The following is a 21,270-nucleotide window of genomic DNA, read 5'->3' as shown; positions in this document are numbered from 1 at the left end:
AGCCGCACAGTACTTTCACATAGAAGTGGATCAGGGAAAGATTAATACTACGGAATATACAAAGATTCATTCTATTTTTCATCAATATTTGCAAAAAGTCATATAATAGACTTAATGTTTGCAACCAAAAGTTCATCTTATCTCCCATCAATATTTGCATAATGACATAATAGGCTTAACTTTTGACGTATATGCGACAATCTTAGTTCACAGAAGCAAACACACATATCCCAGAATAATTTTTGCAATATATAAAACCAATAAAGAAACTTCAAAATCATCTTCCAAATAAACTTTAGAACTTAAATAAATAAATCTAAAAACATTGCAAGACGAAAATCGTTGGCAATAGCTATGTGTACTCACAATAATTGCTATTCCAAACCCTAGTTATCCTTCTTAAAACACAAGAATAAATTCTCATAAGAAGTTTCCTAGATGTCATAGAGCTTGCTCAGAGCATCTACTGATAATTCCTTCTCACTATTGAAAAACCCATTGATTTTGGGATCGTTCAATTCCTCCAAATCTTCAAAAATATCAGTTAACTCACTAAGTTCTCTTTTTAGTCCACACAAGTTGTTCTTTGTTAAAGACAAAATATAATAACTTTATAAAGACAAAATGATTTGATATTTTAAAACATTTATTTTGTTGATGAAATCCTTCACTATACCTCTAAAGTTATTATCAAAATGACAAACAGACAAGAGGCAGTTAAAGGAAGAAGCTTCTTCATCATTTGTAGATCTTTCCTTCTTCTTACTTGAGGATTTGATTCCTTCAAAAGATACACATTAACTGCTTCAACTGCATCCCTTTTTGTAGTACCTTTAGTTACAGGATCCATGAAGCTGTATCTTTCAAAGATAAAAGAAGTGAAGGGCATTTTGATCACAAATGAATATAAATAGACAAATGTAAAACCAAACCCTAGAAGAATTTTGAAAAAGTCTTTTACGGTTCATGATCCATTATGTATTTTAACTAAGAAGATATTTTCTTAACATAAAATAAGAAATTAACAATTATACAAAACTTGAGCAACCTTGATGCAATCCTTATTTTCTCAAGTTAAAGATGAGGATGCAGACATCACTAGTATTAGATAGTGACGGAGTGAGCCGAATGCTCACATTTTTTATCACATAGTGACTTATCAAGGTTTGTTGTATAAACAGACTTCTTACCTCGTCTGAATCTGTTTTTTTTTTCTTTTTTTTTTTGCTGAATCACATATTTTATTAATTAAAAGGCTAAAAAATTAAGCCTAAAGTTTTACAGTACTGAAAAGAAGAAACTGAATCAATACAGACTATGACTGAAACTCATAAAGAGACACAACTGAGAAAAGGAAGCTAGACTGGAGCTCAACATAAACAAAAATAGGCTACTCTTGGCTGTTCAATCATCTTTAGATAAGAGGGTCTTCCTGAGTGAATGATTCTTTCTCGTGCCTTCAAGTATACTCCATTTGTTGCTAATGTGATTGGAGAAAAGTTTATTTCCTTTATGCAGTGTGTTAATTCTACTTTCTCAATCATATCAATCACTTTAAACCATCTTACCTTAATGTACCAGGGTATGTCACCACTTTTAAACCTTTCTATCGAAGTAATTGAGCTTGCCTGAATAATTATCTTGGTGTTTTCCATGTGAACAACCCATTCAACAGCACATAATATAGCATATTCATCTGCAATGGAGGAAAGAGCCACATCAAGTCCACCTGTAAGAGTACCAATTACTTGACTGCTGCAGTTTCTAGCAATGACTCCAATATCAGCTTTACCTGGATCTCCAAAGGATATTCCAGCACAACAAAATAGAGTAAAATCAGTTGCAGGAGCTGTCCAGAAAGTCTCTTTGATGAAGTTAAATTTTATTTTCCTATCACCAATTTTTGAAGAATGTCAGTATTTGAGAATCATATTCTTGACTCCATTTATTTCCTTTCATTCTGTAGCTACCTTCTTGTACTGCTTTGTATATCCTGCATTTAAATGTATTGGAATTTGGTTTAACTTCCTCAAACAGTTGTTTATTTCTTTGAAACCACAGATCTTTTGTTGTTGCACAGGCTGCCATCATCCAAATTTCTTTTATAATTGGGCTCTTATTTTTGGCAGCTACACAAATGTCTTCAAAAGATTTGGATTCTAAAACCCAAAAATGGATCCAATCCAAGACCATATGTCCAAACTGAATTTGCACTGTGACAGTGTATGAATTATATTATCCACTTGTTCTTGACAGATACAAGATCTAGACACCATGTCATAGCCTATATTAATCATTTCCTCATCATCCATGTATACTCCTTGTTGTAGCTTCCAAATGTTACTAGATATACTAGGAGGGAAGAAGGTATTCCAGATGTATTCAGGCCATACCAGTTTTGGTTCTCTTTCTCTTACTCTTTCTAATGCAGCTGAAGTTACAAATTTCCCACTTTTTTTCCCAGTCCATATAATCTGATCTTCACCATCACCAATTTCAGGTAAACAAGAAATGGGTAAAAGTTGATGTAGCTCAATAGGTATGCTCCAAGATTTTCCATTTAACAAACTTGACACCTTCATATTTATATTATTTTGAACCAATTCAGAGAAACCAACCTGATTAACTAATGGTGAATCTCCAATGCAAGTATCAAACCAAACTGATATATTGGATCAATTCCCTACACACTACCTTATATCTTCTTTTAAATAATTCCAATCCCATTTCAGTCCTTTCCATATAGATGATTTCTTCCATGAGGTGATCCACAGACCATATTTATCCTTAAATTTAGCATTGAAGAACTGAGCCTACTCTTCTTGTGAGTTAAGAATTTTCCACAACATTTTCATCAACAACACTTTATTTATCACTTAAAGCCTGTGTATTCCCAGCCCCCTTCTTTATATGGAGTGCACACTCTCTTCCATGAAATGATTTTGAACTTTCTTTTATCTCCATCACAAGACCAAAAAAAGAGTTTCTAATGATCTTCTCACAAATTTTTATAACAGAAGAAGGTCATTTATATACATCAATTGAATATATAGGAATGCTACACAAAACTGACTTGACAAGAATCACTCTATCTTGAAATGAGAGAAGTTTACCTTTGCAGGATGCTAGCTTTCTTTGAAGTTGTTCAACCATAGGCCATACCATTGTTGAAGTTACTCTCCCTGGAGCTAAGATAACTCCCAAGTATTTGTCTGGAAAATGAGATAAATCCATATTAACCACTTCATGTATTTGCTGTTTTCTTGCATTTGAAACTCCATCCACAAAGCATTTTCTTTTGCTTTTGTTGATTACTTTCCCTGAACTGATTTGATAATTATCCAATAATTATAGTAAGTTTTTTAAACTCTTTTTTGCTCCATTGCAAAACATGAATACATCATCTGCAAAAAACAGATGAGTAGGATGAACACCATTTCTAATAACCATAGGAAGTATTTTACCCATTTCAACTAACTTTGAAATATTTCTGCTTAACACATCCTCCATCAACACAAATAAAATGGGAGATAGTGGATCTCCTTGCCTCAAACCTCTCCCAATTAAGAAAAATCCACTTGGACCACCATTCACCATAACTGATATCTTTACAGATTAAAATAATTCCATTAACCAATCACACCATGAGGAAGAAAAACAATATTTCCTTAACACTTTCATAAGAAATTCCCAACTGACAAAGTCATATGCTTGAGGAATATCCAACTTAAGCCCAACATTTCCTCCCCTCCTTTTAATTTTCATTTCATTCACCAATTCAGATGCTAGCATAACTTGTTCTTGAATGCTTCTCCCCTTTATATATGCAGATTGTTGTGGAGATATCAGCTTCACCATCAAACTACTCATCCTTGTAGTAATAATTTTTGTGAAAATTTTGAATAACACATTACTGAAACCTATGGGCCTAAACTGATTTGCATTCCTTACACCTTGTGCTTTTGGAAGTAACACCAAGAAACTAGAATTCATACCTTTAGGAATGAATCTCCTTTTCCAACAAAATTGAATTCCAACCACCAAGTCTTGCTGAATAATTTCCCAACAACTTCTATAAAAAACTCATGAGAAACCATCTGGACCTGGAGAACTTTCAGGATCCATATCAAAGACTGTTTTTTTTTAATTTCCTCTATACTAGGAATTTCATCCAAGTATTTTTGGTCTTCTTCATCAATCAAGTGAGGTACTGCTTCTAATAGCTCCTCCTTAATAGTTACATTTTGTTCTTCAATTTTTTTTTTAAAATGATTTACTAGACAATCTGCAATTTGCTTTTGATCTGATATAACATTACCATCAGAATCCTCCAATTCACTTATCAAATTACTAGAAGACCTAATTTTTAAGTTGGTATGAAAAACTTGGGTTTGCAGCTCCCTCCTTGATCCACTTAACTCTGGCCTTTTGTCTCATTAGAGTATTGAGTTGAAATTCTCTATTTGCATGATAATTTTGAGCTGCAACTAATATATCATACCTCTGAATCAAATGGATTAGAATCTGATGCTTGCATTGCTTCCATTACCTTGTTTTCATCTTCTTTAATTTTAACATGTACATTCCCAAATACCCTCCAATTCCAATCATTTAATATCCTTTCTAACTCCTTCAGTTTCTTTATGAATGTGAATGCAGGATCACCATTAACCTCAGTGGACCAACTTTCCTTAACCACATTTAGAAAATCAGGATGACTTATCCACATTTTTTGAAATTTCCTAGGTACATTATGTGGCTTGGGAATATTTGCACAGCCTCCCAACAAAGGAGAATGATTTGATACAATTCTAATTCCTACTTTATATCCCCAGTCTTCATATTTCTGCAGCCATTTTTGATCAAACACCACGTTGTCTAAAGTACATAAAATTCTTTTGCTTCCTTGTTGACGGTTTGACCAAGAAAACTGCAATCCTGTTTTTGGAGCTTCAAGAAGTTCACATTTGTTTAAACATTCACTAAACTCCAACATGGAAGTTCTATTAGGATTTCTCCCCCCAACTTTTTCATCTGAAGTTAATATTGCATTAAAATCACCTAGAATTATCCAAGGCTTATTCATATAACTTATCATTTCCATTTCTGACCAAAAAAATCTTCTTTGAACTAACTTCACATGAGCATGCACACCAGAAACCAATACATCACCAACACTGACAGTTACCATCTGATTTGACATTGATATAACAGTTGGCTGAGTTATACTTTCATTCCAAAAGAGCCATATGTTGCCTTTATTGTCTTAAGTAGAATTATGAATAACCATTTTCTGCATACCTAGAAGATTTAGTTTGCTACAAAAAGAAGTGCTACAATAAACTTTGGGTTCTTCTATCCATAACAAAGAAGGGCTAAATTGATTTACCAGGGACCATAATTTGTCTTGAGCCCTTCTTCTTCTAAGGCTCCTAATATTCCAATAAGCTATCTTCATTGTTTGTTTGGGGGCTTCTTAGTACCACCTTTGTTCTGATTTTTCCTGAAGTTATATTTTTTGTTGACTGGAGCAGTTTTAATTCCCTTTATTTTACTTGGTGATGAAGAAGAATTCCTGTCACCATTTGTTTTTCAACCATATTTTCCCAAGATGTAAGTTGAACAAGTTCATTAGTTACTTTACCATTAGAACCATGAACAAATGTAACAATACTATTTTGCAAGCTATTTTCCTCATCTAGCTTGAGTATTTTTGGAACATCAAGAATACCTGATTGATATTCTATATTATCCCCCATATTCTTATTTTGACTCTTATCGTTTTTAGAAACTTTACCTTAAAAAACATCAACAAATTTAACTACACTGTCCACTTCAGGGATTGTAGTACTTAAAGTTTGATTTGGAGATTCCTGTTCTGCAATAATCTCCTCATCCACACTTATGTCATCTTCTTGTTCAATTTCATCTTGATTAAGAATATTAAATCTTCCAATGTTAATAATATCTGGTATGGAGTTACTAACAATATTGATAGGTGTGACAATATTAGAAATAACAACATCTTCTTCAAGCACTTGAGTATTTGTAACACTAGGTGTGCTACTCTGTCTTCTTTCTGTATTAGAACCACTCTTCACAACCTCAGACCTATCCCAAATATCAAAAGGAATATGAGGTTTACCTTCCTTAGGAGTTTGTTGTTGCAGAAGACATATTATTCTGAATATTACTTGCTTGCTGATTTTTGTTTCTACATTCAGCAATGTTATGACCTACAATCTTGCAGGTGTGACAAAATTTAGGACATACTGGAATTAATATGCTTTGAAGAAAACCTTTATATTTAGTACCAATCCAGACCTTATTTGGAACAGTTTTTGCAAAATCAATTTCAACTAAGACATTTGCATAATACCCAACCTCACATCTTGCAGTAGCTTCATATACTTTGATTGGTGTACCAATTTCCTTGCAAATCTTAAACAATATCTTCTCACTCCAAAATTCAAGTCCTAAACCAGGTAATCTACCCCATACACTACAAAAACAAAGACTTTTTGCCACTGCCCTATAGTCACGGATTTATATATCCGTGGCTATTAATCACATATTGCCACGTCTAATTGACTGCGTGGCAATATGATCACTCATTTTCCACGGCTTGATGTGAACTTTCCACGAGCGCAAGTTTATCAGTTATTAGTTCGCCAAATTACTTCCAGTGACGACAGATTGGGCCGTGCGTATTGTGAGCTTTTTGCTTCGGGATAAAAATTAGTCTCGTGGCTGATGTTGTCCAAATAATTCGCGAAGTTCCCTAAAAACTCAAGTCGTGTGACTCGTGGATGCTAAACCTAAAAGAAAACCCCCCACGATTTCACCTGAAGAGAAATAACTCCCCAGTTCGGCAGTTCCCCCTCAATTCTCATCTTTCTTCGATTCTGCGTAAACAAAGGAGAAAGTAAAACTCTCTACGCAGAAAAGTAAATATTTGGAAGTCAGGGTTTGCTTCGAATTAGTTCTTCTTGATTTGATTTTCTGAAACTAGGGTTTTAGAGTAGAATTAGTTCATTTTGTATGAATTAACCGATTTTCAATTTTTTACACTGGTTAGTAGTTATATCTTCTTCGATTTGAACTATTTATGGATACTGAATCAGATTTGTAATAAGGAAAGCCAACAATTCCTTCCTTCTCTGCAGGACTTGGTCGATTTTGAATTGAAATCGTACTTCCGCAATGTGGTAAGAAATTTGATTATTGTTCCTTTGATTTCCTGGTAAGAAGGTCACACGTTTTGAGTTTCTTTTAGATCCAACCTTTGAATTTTATTTATTTCTGTTAAGGTTTTTGCTTTACCATCAAATCTATTAGGTATTTGTTTATCCACATGGTACATGTCCAATTTTGACTGTAATACGTCTATACATAACCCACTATGCATGTCTTTTTAAGTTTGTTGATAAACTCGTGGTTGTTCTTGTGGTTTCAATAAGAGATGCGTATCTGGATGAGTGTTCATGGCTCTATTCTTATGAAAACAGTTGTCTGAGGATAGGCTATTTGGCTTAATTCTCAGAAGTTTTTGTAAGTGCTTTTCTGTCTGGAATTCTCCCTCTAGAGAGTAAGAAAAACCATGGCATGTGGATGTGTATTAAGTGCTTTTATGTCTGTTAATCTTTTTGGATTGTGTACTTATTATGCATGATGACATTGTTTGCATTGGTACTAATTCAAGTTTTTGGATGAAGCAGATAAATAGTTTTTGGATGAAGCAAATAAATAGTTTGATTGGTGTACCATGGCTTTTGAAGTTCTTGACTTTCAGGGCGAAAATTAGAGATCCACTTTCATACTTGTAATACTTGATTCAGAACCTCCCATTTTCCTTCCTTAATGTATTGATGATCAATTTCATTGTCTAACTTTATTGTGAAAAACCTCTTCCTAATGGTATTATCTTGCAATCCCCTGTTAATTTCCATTGTCGACGAAGAAGAATGACAGCATCAACAAATTTAATTGAGATATTTTGTAAAAGGGTCGCAACTTTGTGGTCTAATTAGGGTCTGGGTCGTATAATATGCACTTGATGCAATAGTGTCGAAGACTAACTTTGACTGTCTAAATTTTTACTAAAACGCCCTCTACCAAACTGTAAAATGTCATTCTATCCTAACTCCAGTTATAAAATTATCTGGGTTTATAACAGAGACGACCCGTTTAGGTGATGAATGTGTCTAAATCAGGTGAAGTTAGACCGTAAAAAACTTATCATCTTGTGAACGACCTGGTTCTTCTGCTTCCAATAACTGAATCCGCCACTTAAAGATAATTGTTAGAGATCACTACCAAGTATACTTCCTCAGCTTATTCATTTTGTCAACTCCACAAAATGCAGGTATGCATTTAAATTGAAATCTAGGGTTCCTGAAATTGGATATTTTTATTCAGAGTTTTAGTATATAAATCAACTATCTGTTACTGATTGTTCTTACCTTGATGCGAATTGTCGAACTATACTAAATAGTATAAATTAATCGTGGTGTATCTACTTGATTTTTCCATTTTAGGAAGCGGTACTGCTGATATAGGGGTGGTGGTGCAACTGATAGTGGTGGCGTTGTTACAGATATTGGTGGTGGTGCATCTGGAATCTGAATTCGTTGATTTTCATTATGGTGACATCTTCCAGCCATCGTCATCTTTCACTAGATCTGATTGCTAGTGATTGAATTTGGATTTGGAGAATCATAGCCGTAGATATCTATTGTACGTCCGTCCAAAATTTCACACGAATGAACTTTGTGGCACAGGTGCATATAATGCAACAGTATGACAATGAGGTGAGCTTCACCTTATTTAAAAAGTCAAAGTAACGGTTCATTTGACAGTCTCTCGTTAGTCAACGACCCAATCACATCAAATACATTTTCTACGACCCAGATCCTAATTAGACTATAAAGTTACGACCCTTTTACAAAATATCTCAATTTAATTTGTTGTAAATTTAATCTACCAATTAAAGAGAACCTCCAAGGATCTAAACTTTCTTCAAATAAATCATCGGGTAATTCAATCGAAGGAATTACCTGAGAGCTTTTTTCTTTGTTAAAACCTAGCATATTTGATTTAAAACCCTCAAATAAAGTGGATTTAGGACAGGAATCCATAAACCACCTGACTTAATGACTAATCATCACTAGATTCAGCTTAATCAAGAAGAAATTTTAAGTAGAATTCACCTGAATTAATGATTTGAGCACTGAAAACGAAGATTGACGAAAACAATTTCCATCGGGTCAGTCGCCCGATTTGCAGAGTAAAAATCGCCTGAGTCCCCTCCTTGGATACACCACTTTTCATCGAATTTGGTTCTTTTAGATTTCTTCTTTTCTTCAGTAGTACCATGTTGATTACCCAAGACCAAGTTCATCCTTTGCATGTCATTTTGAAGTTTGCCAATCCGTTTAATGTTCCTCTTGAATTTCCAACACTTACTTTGAACATGATTTGCATTTCCACAAAACAAACAAATCAAGGAAGATTTATTGTCTTGCTTATTTACCTCATGTTTATCACAACATTCATCATCAATTATTCCAAAACCGTCTGGAACAAAAGAGTTGTTTGTGCTCATAGTTTTGCTTTTGAACTCTAAACAATTTGTATTTTCAAAAGACTTCTGACCAAATAACATTCTTGAGATTTTGTCAGAACTTCCAGACAACCTTTCCAGGTCACACTTAAGAGTATTAATCTCTTTTTCCTTCAGAGATAGGGTTCTGGTGAATTCATCATTAAGACAATCTATCTCAAGATTTTTCACCTTAAGTGATGATTCAAGTTTCTCCAACGAAGCCTTTAGTTGGAGATTTTCTGGTGAATTTCTTCACACTTATCTAAGAATTCCAAATTCTCCGTGTCAGACTTAAACTATGAATCAAAATTTGAGTAGGAAGAAGTTTCTGTTGTGAGAGCCAAAAATTCATTGCACACATCGGGAGTATGCAAGATATTGACAACCTGGGATGATTTTTCTTATATTGAATCATCTGAAGCATTAACCAGAGAGAGACGTTTCTCACATCTTTTGCTTCTTTTTACAATATCCTTGATCTTTTGTGTAATCAGTGATTTATCAAAATCAACATGATTGGAACAACATTCATCAGCCCAAGAAAAGTTAGAAGATTCGCTTGTGTTGGTCACAACATTGAACACAGATGTTCTGACTGTGTTCTGATCAAGATCAAGTATTTTTAACTTTACAACAAGAGTATTTCTAGAAATCGTATCAAGGTTATTTCCTTCAACGATGGCATGTTTCTTAGAATCGTATCTAGATGACAATTGTTGATACATGAAAAATACTACTCCTTAGCCGGGCTAGTGTGCCCTCAAAAGGGAGGCAAACCCAACATGAGACATGGGGACTTGGGGACTAAGGCCCAAGTACACCAAGAAAGTATCCATAAGATGGAAAGGAAAAGAGAGGAATTAAGAGGAAAGAGTGAGGTTTTATTAGAGAAGGAATGACATTAGTAGTAATTAAAGGAGTTTATGACACATGGCATGATGTCATAAAAGGAAGGGGATTTTGGAAAGTTTATATAAAGAAGGACAAGGTACAATGGAAGGACAACTCTCTCTCTTACTATTCTTGGTAAAGTAAGGTCATTTGGCTAGCTAGGACGGGTAGAACCTCAAATCTAAAATCACCCCTCAACAGAAATGATCTGAGAATTTTCATCACAATGTCCTTTTCAGGAATAGTCTTACCCAACGCAAAAGATGCATTAACAATTTCATACACTTTGTGATTAAACTCATCAAATGAATCTTCATCTGCCATACGAAGGTTTTCCCAATCAGAGTTTGGGTTTTGAAGCCTAGCTTCTTTTTCACAAGTATTCCCTTCAAATACGGTTTCTAAGATACCCACGCATCTTTAGACCGAGTGCATGTAGTCACATGGTGCTGAAGATATGGGGTAATAGCATGGATGATTGCATTCAATTCGTCAGAATTTTGCTTAGCAGCAAGAATCTCGATATCATCATAATCACCGATATCTTCTAGAGCAGTTACATCGCCTTCTGTAGCAACCAGAGGATTATAGGGATTAACAACATAAAACTATAATTGAAAATCAAGCGCTTGTAGAAAGGCACGCATAAAAATTCTCCACCATAAGTAACTCGAGCCATTGAAGACTGGCGGTACGTTTATAGAGATAACACTTCTGTCCATAGAGTCAGATCGCCACAAACACAGACTTATGAGGTCTTAAACGTGTTTGTCTGCTCTGATACCAATTAAAAAAGTGGGGGTCTAACAACCGCACCCAATATTTCTCTTAGCAATCTGTATGGACTAACTCCAATATACTTTCAAGAGAATCAACTAGATAGCCAGACTGAATCTTAAGAAAAGTACATCCAAGAGTTATATCTCTATTTCTCAATTCAATCTGCAATCAAACAAATAGGAATTTGCGAGACCGATTGAATATAAGAAATAACTTGGACGGTATCAAAAACCAATATCCAAGTGTCAGTCAATTTAATCAACAACCAAAGGTTGGATTCAAAATTGATTGAACTTACGCACAACCTGTGATACTTCAATTATATAAACAAATATAATGCCGAAAAGAAATAACACAAACACCAGAAATTTTGTTATAACGAGGAAACCACAAATGCATAAAAACCCCGGTACCTAGTCCATATTTGAACACCACGCTGTATTAAGACGTTACAGACACTAGCCTACTCCAAGTTAACTTCAGAATGGGATGTAGTTGATCCCTAACCAATCTCACAATCATCAAGGTACAATCGCGTTCCTTACGCCTCTAGAACCACACCGGATTCTGCACACTTGATTCCCTCAACTGATCTCACCCACAACTAAGAGTTGCTACGACCCAAAGTCGAAGACTACTTGATAAACAAATTTGTCCTACACAGAAAAGTCTATTGAATAAATAAATATGCCACCCACAAATATACCTATGAGTTTTGTTTCGTCTTTTGATAAATCAAGGTGAACATGAACCAATTGATACGTCAGACTTATATTCCCGAAGAACAGCCTAGTAATATCAATCACCTCACAAAAATCTTGATCGTATTGTAGCGAAACAAGATATTGTGGAATCACAAACAATGAGACGAAGATGTTTGTGACTACTTTTTATCTTGCCTATCAAAGATTAAATCTAAATCAAATCTTAGAGAAGATAGTACTCAACACGATAGAAAACAACAAGATCAGAACACACAACTACAGAGAAAATAGTTGGGCCTGGCTTCACAATCTCAATGAAGTCTTCAAGTCGTTACCCTACAGGGTTTTGGAAAAACCTAAGGTTAAAGGAGAATTGACTCTAGTCACAACTAGTATCACACAGGAGGTGTGGGGATTAGGTTTACCAGTTTCTAGAGTTCTTCTTTATATAATCTTCAAATCAGGGTTTGCAATCAATGTTACTTTGGTAATAAAGCATTCAATATTTACCGTTTGATGAAAACCTGATTAGACTCAAGATAATATCTTTCAACTGTTAGATCGAACTTAGCTTGTTACACACAAATGAAAAGTGACTTCATTTAGATATGAGTAATCGTACCTAAACGTGTACACATTTGTTGTCTCAACAATAGTTAACCGAAGTTAGCCATATGTACACCTTTAATATCAACCTTATTCATCTTAACAATAACTAGTTCAAATGACTCAAATGAAACTAGTTCTAGCTAGAGTTTTTCAATTGTTTATATTCTCATAGAAGTATACAAGACACAATTGAATCAAAATCGATTTTGATTCACTCGAACTAATTCATGAACATTATATCCACGGTTTGCAAAAGATTGCATTCCTTAATATATAAATGTATTAGTTCATGAACAAACCGATTTTAGAATATAACCTACTCAAGTATGCAAATAGGTACGCATACCTAAGTGGCCGGACTAAGTTTGGGTTCGCCAGTATGCGAACGCGTACGCATACCTTCCAAAACTCAGTTGAATTTCCGGAACTTCAAACTCACGCCAGTACGCATACCTGTATGCACACTAAGTTCTCGGACTTTCATTAACCAACCAGTACGCGTACGAGTATGCATACTATGGTTCCCGGACTTGGAATAACTTGTAACAATTAGCATACAAGTACGCATATTGTGTTATATCCAATCATGGTTAATTGTTCTAAACTCCCATTTCAATCATTGAAACATTCTTGGAAGACAACAATAGCTATCTCACACAACTTATTAGCTTCAAAGCAATTTTCAAGAGATCGAATGATCAATACGAAACATTCCGAGTCTACATCAAATGACTGTCTCACACAAATCATGTAAGATGTTACAAGGCGATTTTCACATGATCATCTTTTGATTTTCGTAAAGAATATAAGATGAACTTGGTTAAAGCTGTAGATGGTGGATTTTCGACGAAGGCTAAAATCGTAAAACCATAATTGTGCATACTCCTGATCCAGCAATCAGATGAGTATTGAGGCTCATGTCTCTCATCGAAGCATGAAAGCTCATGCCGCAAGAACCTCTGACCGAGAATACTGTCTCTCAGAGCATATTTAGATGTGCAGTCTCTCAACTAAGGCAACGACATATCTCATGAATACTAAGCAATTTCAGTAATTATTTCTATATAGAATCGAAAGATTGGACGGCTCCTTGACAGCTTTCATTCTAGTATAGAGCAATAACGTCTTCAGGATGCAATAATGTTTTCCATGACTATATAAAAGAAATATGACGCTTAAACAAGCTCATATTACTCGACTCTCAGATAATTAATGCTCCTAGAGCGCATGCCTGCTAGTATAGAGCCATCAATTAATTATCTCTAATCCTTAAATTCATTAACTGAATATTCGGAAATATTCTACGTTCTTCATAATATTTCATTACTTCAATTCGTGGTTCTTCCCAGAAGAATTCCACGGGTTAGTGATAAATATTCAACGTACGAGCATCTGAGCCGCTATCGAGTAAGCCCCAGCCAAAATTGTGCAAGTGTATTCATCAATAACGCACTAACGAGCACCTGAATGCACAAACGAGAATTAAAAAAATATGAAGGAACGATGAACCTATGCAAAATAGGAAGAAAACTAATAATAATAAAATATTAAGATAAGGCGCTAGGGGACTGGCTCACCGGACGGCCAGTCATGCCATGGCCAGTCCCACGCCTAATTCTTTATTTTATCATATTTTATTATTTTCCTTCATCTCATGAAAATTTCTTCATTTGAACAAATATCCTTCATTTTAAGGAAACTTCTCAGTTTCATGGTGTTTCCTCCGTATCAAGGAAATAATAAAAATTAGGAAAGGTGTCGCGGGACCAAGCTAACTAGACGGCCGGTCATGCCCTAGTTGTGGCCGGTCCCAGACCTTGCATTTCTTATTATTTTATTATTATTATTTCCCTTATCCCATGAAATTCCTTGGTTTCATGATATTACTTTCACATCAAGGAAAATATATAAAATTTGGGAAGACTCGCGGGACCGGGCCCTAACCGGCTGACCATGCCCTAGTCGTGGCCGGTCCCACATGCCCCTTATTTTATTATTATTAATTATCATTGTTTCCTTCATATCATGGAAACTCCTTCACTTTAAGGAAAACTCCTTTATTTCAACAAACTCCTTGATTTCATGGTATTTCCCTAAAATCATGAAAATAATATAAAATTAGGAAAAATGCCATGGGACCGGGCTTATTGGTGGGCCAGCCATGCCTTGGCCATAGCCGGTCCCACACTTCATGGTTCCGTATTTTATTATTATTATTTCCTTCATGTTATGAAGTTTCCTCAGTTTGAACAAAAACCTTGATTTCTTCATATTTTCTCAAAATGTTGCTCAAACGCGCATCAAAAAATATCAAAATTCTCAGTACTGAGACACGAACACTTTAGTGACCTGAGGATATTACCTTGACCGACCAAGGTTGGCTCTTTGGCTTGCAAGAGGCCGGTCCCACACTTTTGCATCATTTGACCTAATTTGTTCACATTAGGTTCAAACTCTTCCAAACAATTTGGAATTTCATAAAACGATCATCAGTCTGTCCCATGACCAACCAGGACTGGTTTCATGACCTCTTGGTCGGTCCTTCATCTCTTCATAATTAATTAGGTTTAATCACTTAAGGTTCAGACGAGTATTATTTCAATAAATGATTAAACCGGCATTTGATCATCTTTTCACCAACTGGTCTTCAAGAGACTTTGGTATTTTGATCACTAGAGCATCTGGGCGTTACATGGTCGACTCATCATCCCATGTAGCTGGTCCCTCCTTCATTCTGTGGTTGATTTTCAATAAATGATCAATTGATCAACAATTGATTGAAATTAGGGTTTTCGAATCCAAGGTTCATAATTCCAGATTCAAACGCTAATAATTTTACGTTGATCCCGTGACTCGGACACTACAATGGAAGTGTGTTGAATCTAGAGAAGACAGTAAGCGTCTTTATATCAACATTTTAATTAATTATACTCGGTTCAGTTGCCAGTATTCTAAATTAATATTTTATTTGGTTCTGTTACCAATAATTCATCAAACGAGCAATATTTGCTCAGATGAGCAATATTTGCTCAGACTAAGGAATATTGGTTCAACTATCAATATTCAACAATCCATCGAATGAGCAATATTTGCTCACCTTAACTATCAACATTTACTCGAGAATTATACCTTTGTCTCAACAGACACGTTCGATTCATGAGTCTTAGAACATTTGTAAATCACATTCGACTCGGCAATAAAAGGACTCATCCTCCCATGAAGTGAGCAACTGACTAACTAAATACACGTCTGCCTTGCAGACTCACAATCACGAGACATCAATCACGTTACATGGAGGGATATTAACTAGGGTTTTGGTCTGGCGGTCTACAGCACGTGTGTTCAAACACACGATGAGAATGTGAGCAAGTCGTGCAATCAGTTGGAGGAGTTAGCAAAGTAGTGGGTAGAAAATCCACCAAGTCTCCGCACGTTGAGAAACTGGTTTAAACACATTTCCACTTCCCCACTCTTTCACTCCAGCAACTATCAGACTTCATGGGATCAAGGTGTTTATAATTCTTGCAATATAAATAAGTCTCTGAATCATGATTGAAAAACAAGACACTCTTTCGTCAAACATAGAACAAGAGCACACACAAACTCATCGTCTGAACAATTACTCTCAACAGAGAAAATTCAATCAATCAGAAGTTATCTTATTTCTCACGCAGAATACACAACACACCCACAATTTCGATCACCATTGATCTCACACATTTCTCAGCTTCCCTCCTACAGATCGACCCATCCTCTCTTGTGAGCGAATTGACTCTAAAACGTCCATTGTCTTGGTTTAGGACGGAGTCTACAGATTGATCTCTCGAACATAAAGTACTCCCTTCTTGTAGTGCATCTGTGTGAGGTTAAGAAGTTAGCTCGGTTCGAGGAACCTCCTCCGAACGGTCGTCTACTCAATTCCGTAAAAACCAGCAAATCGTTTTTCCCCATCTACATATTGGCGACCACAGTGGGAGATTAATCTCTCGGTTTCAATCTCAATTCTCACAAAGATGGTCGTTCTTAGGTCTGGTTCAGTTACCAATCCGGGTTCAACACCCGACTCTAACATCGCAAGTTCTAGTAGTACTTCCACCTCAAGTATTACTCCTATCAACGTTGCAGGCACTAGTGGTACCGCTAATACCACTCCTCCGGCCAGCAATGTCATGCCACATGTTACTACTACTCTTCCGAGTGCTGGTGCTCCAGTGATTACTCATGTCAATGCTGTAAGTAATGCTACTGGTGTTATCAACAATCCACCTCATAGCGAATCTCCTGAAGAAACCAGAGGAAATCAGCCTACCATAGTTGATCTCATGAAGGTTCAGACTGAAATGGCTGCAACGCAGAAAACGTTGTGTGCTTATCTCAAAAGTCTCACGGACAAGCTTGCGTCTGAACAAACTCATCCTCAACACGAGAAAGGAAAATCTAAAGAAACATCTTCAGCCACTGACCCTGAAATCTCTCCAATCCATGTTGTAGATGATGAAGAAGTCCGCAAAGCTGCAAACGATCCACCAGCAAAGGAACCCGTAAGTTTCATCACTTGAGAGGACCTGAAGCGCTTTTTAGAAGATCGTGGAAAAGACAAGACATCATCTGTCTACCGTCACCAACCTCCGTACTCTGCTGCTACACAAAGGATTCCTCTGCCAAAAGGTTATACCTCTCCAACATTCACTCTTTATGATGGAACGTGCAATGCTTGAGAACATGTTTCTCGGTTTCTGGAATCACTGGGTGAACATGAGCAAAACCATGTCGTCCATTTGAAGGAATTCTCAAAGTCCCTGACAGTCAGAGCATACACATGGTACAACAACATTGTACCAGGAAGTATCACCAGTTGGGGAGAAATTATTAATGCTTTCTACAAAAAATACTTCTTCCTCTCAGAGCAGATCACTCTCTCTGATTTAGAAAAAATGTCTCAGAAGAACAATGAACATCGTAACAATTATGTGAAGAGGTTCAGAGTGCAAGCTTTGGATTTTCATGACCCGAATGTCGCAGAACAACAACTGATGGACTTGTGCATCAACAGAATGATCCCGGTCTGTAGAGCCTTGCTGGAATATCTCTGGTTCCAAACTTTCTCATAGCCTCATGAAGCTGCCAAACGATCAACGACTAGTGCACCTCCTTTACTGGAAAAAGCAAAGTATTGAAGGTCGAGGAACCTCGAAGCATCCAAAGGCCTAGTCAACAATCATTACAATCTCCAGCCTTTAACAAACGTTGTTGCTGAAAGGAAAACCAATACACAACATCAGAACGCTTCTCCAACATCCAAGTCTCCTCTGAAGGCATAAAGAAAAGATAACCAATCCTGAAATGCACAAACCTCGACCCGGCATCAACGAACGGGAAATAGTCTGACAGAATCAATCTTCTCTCTTTTCATGAAGGAGTGATCGAGTTACTGGAAGTCTGGTTCAAGATGGTGCAATCAAATTGTCGTTCATTAGGAGAGAGTCAACTGAAGAAGAAATGAAGAATCTCAGGTACTGTCGCCTTCATAGGATCATCGATCATCCAATAAGTAACTGCAATATTTTTAAGCGCATCTTCAAAGAGAAGGTTGATCCCTAATATCTTCAACTGGGGACTGAAGGAGCACACAAGAATCCTCTCCAGTCAGAACCTTTACACTCTGAACAATCAGTCAAAGAAGCAGTTCAATAGTTCATCGAGCATATCTGTGAAATTGCTCTATCTGTCTAAGGAACAAAGGAAAGACATGTTCACAACACCGAATTACATTGTGTAAGACGTCCATCCCAGAAATACTCCTTGAACTTTCATCCACAGACAAGGAGATGCATGACTGAGGACTGCTTACCACAGACCATATCATAGGAAATGAATTCGGAAGAATGTTGATCGATGCTTACACCACCATCAACATCATTTCACAGAAAACCCTCAGATCTGCAAGCATCACTTGACAAGAAGCTACTTGTGATCTATTTCAATCAAAGACATTGAAGGAACGCTCGGAAATACTCATGGCTATATCAACATAAGTTCAACCTAGGCAGAAACCAAATTTCACATAATCAGGAAGATCCAGGATATGACATGTTCTTCAGACGAGCGTGGATTCATGCTGAAAAGATGGCTACTGAAAAGCACCTTTGGTTGCACATCTCTCCAATGAAGAAAGTTCTGATCCAGAAGATTTGGCGGGTATTCCGTCATCCGAGCACTTGGAGGAATTTCGAACTTTGATGAGGTTGAAGCAAGAACCTGCAAAGATGCATAGACATTCATCAAGAGGTTCCGCACTCAGGCAAGTCTCATTCCTCCCATGTCTATGTCATTTATTTCTTCATATGCTATCCTAGAATGGGGACTTAATATGCTAGCAACTCTGCTATTGCAAGACGAATGGTATCTTCACCGCATTGGTATTTTACCAAGTGGTTTAATCTGACTTTTCTCCGAATCGAACACTGAGACATTCATTATTGAGATGATGTCCAAGCCTGGAAAAGAACACTTTGGACGTAGCCTCGCAGGAATGTGTTAGAGCATAGCTCGGTCAACCTCGCATGCGTTGCTATCTCAAGCACGTTTGTCAATGTTAGTGATCAAAACTATAAGAATTCATTTCTAGCCTACATAGCTAAGTCTCGGACTAGGGTAGAAAAGTTTAGTTGAGCTCAAGGACTTCATGGCTATTCATCATACAATAACGAAGATCTATACAAAGAACCGTGGAACTTCATCAACAAAAATGTATGTGGAGACTTGAACTTATCTATCACTCAAAACTCTATATCTTCTATCTCCTACTTCTTATGAGACAAAAGTCGTATGTTATATAGACTAGATCATACACATTTGACATTTCGAGCTGAGCATTCATTGCTTATATTTTATATCGAAAGCGTGTGTTGGTAAAGCGTTTCGCTTTGATCAAGTTTATCTTCACCTAATGACGACAGTCATGAAAAGTTTCAATCACTTTGAGAATTGTTCTGACGTAAATTGGTATGTGAATAACGGCTACATAGCTTCCTCTGAGAATGTCTCAATGATTGAAATGAGAGTTTAGATTACATAACCATGTATTCCTTGAACCGAAGTTTTCGAACTTTGTTGATCAAGATAAATCAGGAGGATTGTGGAATTGGCTTGCCAAGTCCGCGAACCCAGTCCGCAGAATCAGTCCGCGAACTGTCGGAAGTTCTCGACCGAGAATTTCTGCTGGATTTTCCAAAACTCCTTTGTGTGCTAAGTCCGCGAACTGGCGGAAGTTCTCTTTCCGAGAATTTCTGATGAGTTTGGAAAACTCAACCGATTAACTTAAGTCAGCGAACTTGTTTGTGAACTTAAGAGGTTATGATCTAAAGATGTGCTCTGAACATGAAACATTAAATTACTAAGGAACGCTTTATGCAAACCGTGGCTATAATTTTCATGAGCCGATTCAATCGAATCGAATCATCTTTGTTTCAATTGTGTCTTATGTAGTTACAAAAGAACTCACAGCAAATGAACAACTCTTTAACTAGTTCATTTGAGTCAATTGAACTAGTTATGATGAAGAAGAACAAGGTTAATATGAAATGCTCATATGGTTAACCTTTTGGGTTACTATGTTGAACCAACATACACGTACACGTTTTGGAATGGTTTTACCGAACCCAGTAAACGTCTACCCAAGTGTGTGTGACAAGCTAAGTTTTCGATCTAACGGTTGAGAAATATTAGCTTGAATCTAAATCAGGTTTTCATCTAACGGTGAATAAGGATTGCTTTGTACCTAAGGCAAAACCCTGATTTGAAAGATATATAAAGGAGACATCTAGCGCTGTGCAAAACTAATCCCCACACGTCTGTGTGCTACTAGTGCGCCCGCTAGAGTCGATCTCCATTAACCTTTCATTTTCTTCTCTAAAATCAGGTTAACGACTTAAAGACTTCATTGGGATTTTGAAGCCAGACCGATACTACTTTATCGTAGTTGTGTGATCTGATCTTGCATCTTCTATCGTACGAGTACAATCGATTGATTGGCTTGAGATCTTGAGAGTTCTCCGATGGGCAAGATAAAGAAGTCACAAACATCTTCGTCTCACTGATTGTGATTCCTCGACAATCCGCTTGTGTAGTCAGGAATGATTGTAGAGAGGTGATTGATTAATCTAGGTTGTTCTTCGGGAATATAAGACCGGATTATCAATTGGTTCTTGTTCACCTTGATTTTAAATCAAAAGACGGAACAAAACCTAGGGTTTATCTGTGGGAGATAGATTTATCCTTTGATAGACTTTTCTGTGTGAGACAGATCTGTTTATTATCAAGTCTGTGATTTTGGATTGCAGCAACTCTTGGTTGTGGGTGAGATCAGCTAAGGGAATCAAGTGCGCAGTATCCTGCTGGGATCAGAGGTGTAGGAGTACAACTGTACCTTGGATCGGTGGGAGACTGATTAGGGTTCAACTATAGTCCAGTCCGAAGTTAGCTTGGAGTAGGCTAGTGTCTGTAGCGGCTTAATACAGTGTGTATTCAATCTGGACTAGGTCCCGGGGTTTTTCTGAATTTGCGGTTTCCTCGTTAACAAAATTTATGGTGTCTGTGTTATTTCTTTTCCACATTATATTTTATATAATTGAAATAATACAGGTTGTGCGTTCGTGATCATCAATTGGAAATCCAACCTTT

This window comes from Papaver somniferum, unplaced genomic scaffold, assembly GCF_003573695.1.
Source record: "Papaver somniferum cultivar HN1 unplaced genomic scaffold, ASM357369v1 unplaced-scaffold_76, whole genome shotgun sequence".
Lineage (NCBI taxonomy): Eukaryota > Viridiplantae > Streptophyta > Magnoliopsida > Ranunculales > Papaveraceae > Papaver > Papaver somniferum.
The sequence above is the reverse complement of the archived record's forward strand: the minus strand, read 5'-3'. Positions refer to the sequence as shown.